Below are 2,482 nucleotides of genomic sequence, written 5' to 3' on the forward strand. Positions count from 1 at the left end.
TATGTTATCTTTCTATCGAGCGTGGCATGCTCGAGTTGACAAACAAACAAAATTCATCTAAAAGTGATTGGACATCCAACGAAAGTTGTAGAAAGATAAAATTCATATAAAGGTTTTTTTATATGGGATGCCTTTTTACAATAAGTAAAATAAAAGTGTCTTTTCATTAAAGTTTAAACAAAGATTAATGTATACTAAAAGCGGACAACTTTTATTTCAAAAATAAATATCTAAAAAATATAATTCAAGAATAAACTACAAAAAAAAGGAAAAAAACGTTTTAGTATTACTTGTATTGTACTATCTTGTACTTTGGAAGTTAGATAATATTGTTTTCAATTAGGTATTCTTTGTATGATCACATTTACCTCGTTAATATACAAAAGTATCAAATAAAGATAAGACATATCAAGTAAATATAACCTACTAGGGTCCCTAACCTACTAAAGTACGATGCACGTTCACCAGGAAACTTTACTTTAACATAACAACATCAATTAACGATGGGACAGACTAGTCATTCTAGTAAAATGACTATTTTCATAAACTAAACTATATAAGTACTCCAACCAAGGGAACTAAAACTAAACTAAAAATAAGAGAAACAAAAACAACAAAAATAAAGTTAAAACAACAATAAGAATGCCCCTTTTTCGTATTTGACGTCGCAAACACTTTGACATCATCTTCAAGATTGTATTTTGATTTCAACAACCCAGGGATGATTTGCTTTGAACGGTCACACATAGGCTGATCTAGCCAAACAAAATAACCACACTTGTTCTCCTGCAGTTTAAAAAAACAAAAACAAAAAATAAAAAAAATACAAAATACAGTGTGTTTTACATAATTATGCAGACAAAAAACATAATATACCAAATGAGGACATGAATAAAAATGGCAACCAGGATTCAAATCGGTCCAAGACGTACGTAAGGTGGCAACCTTATGGCAGTAGCAAACATACATATTGGTGAGTCTGAGTTTTGGAATGTGCTTTTTGATGGCAGCCGAGTGGAATGTGTTTTTTGTAATGTGCTTTTTGGATGGGTATTTAACAACAACTCAAACTCAGTGAGGGGAGAATAAAAATGTTAAATCAATACAAGAAAAGTAATGCAAGATAATATGGTAGGAGGGAAAAGTAGATAGGTCAATTAATTGATTTACATGATGAGACCTTGACACATTTGCCAATATAGTAAACTAAAGAGAGAACCGCAACTTAATTCACATGTAGTACTACCATTAAAAAACAAGATACAATCTTAACATAGGGGATTGAACAAAAGTACAACAACATAGTACACATACATTGGGAAACTCATTAAGGACCACCTAATAGATTTAAAAAAAAATTACCAAACACATAGTAGATAAAGTTAGATAATTTCGACCATCTAAAACTGAGGGTGTCACAAACTAACGAACAAAATAGAAACGTTTGCAACAGTGACAGTAGTCAAAAGACGGAGTCGGGTATGGAAATAGAGTGGTGATGTTAGGGAGGGGATGTCAGAATCATAGTAAATCATCCATTCGTCATCTTGATGTTGACCGCAACGACTTGAATTTCTTATGCAACCCGTCGTTACTAGGTCCATGGAGAGGCATTGGTAAGTTAGATTCTAATTTGGATAGTATGGGGATATGCCTTAGGTCGATCTTGAGGAACGTAATAAGGAATGGTGTGAATATCTTGTTCTGGGTCGATATATGGGTTAGGGAGGAAGCATTTTAGGTCCGGTTCCCGAGGTTATATGCGTTAGAAAACGATAAGACGTGCCGGGTTGCAGATACATTGGTAATGTATGATGGGGAAGTTTGTGGTGTGTGGGATTGGTTAGTAAACTCAGAATCAGTGGAGGAAATTGAGAAGTTGAGAGTGCTACTAAATACATGTGAGGGTTTAAATCTTGACAGTGAGGAGGACGAAGTGAGTTGGGTCCTAGATGGGTGTGGTGAGTTCACAGTCAAGAGTATCAAAAATAAGGTGGAGGAGATATAGTACATATTATCGATAAACATCACCATGTGGAATAATTGGTTTCCAAAGAAGCTGTGGGTTTTGGCTTGGCATGCAGGGTTTGAGCGGCTTCCAACTTTGGTGGCGTTAGCTAGAAGAAATATAAACTATGGGTCAGTCATATGCCCAATATGTGGGGACTTGGAGGAGACCGTTGAACACACATTTAATTCATGTCGGTTTGCGCAAGATGTTTGGCATGTGATTTCTACGTGGTGTCGGGCGCCTCCGGTTTACGCGTTCTATACACGAGACTTATTAGATTTATATAAATACTCGGGGTTCTCCTCTTATAAAAAGAAAGTGTATCACGCGATATGTCTCATTACCATGTGGTTTATTTGGAAGTCGAGAAATGAGGTGGTGTTTAATGGGATGTTGATACACCTAGCAAGCGTTGTTGGGGAAGTCAAATCTCTTAGTTATTTTTGGGTGAAGAATCGTTCAAGAAAGCTT

This window comes from Bidens hawaiensis, unplaced genomic scaffold (genome assembly GCF_021521415.1).
Source record: "Bidens hawaiensis isolate Kalapana, Puna unplaced genomic scaffold, B.hawaiensis_p1.1 tig00009022_1, whole genome shotgun sequence".
Lineage (NCBI taxonomy): Eukaryota > Viridiplantae > Streptophyta > Magnoliopsida > Asterales > Asteraceae > Bidens > Bidens hawaiensis.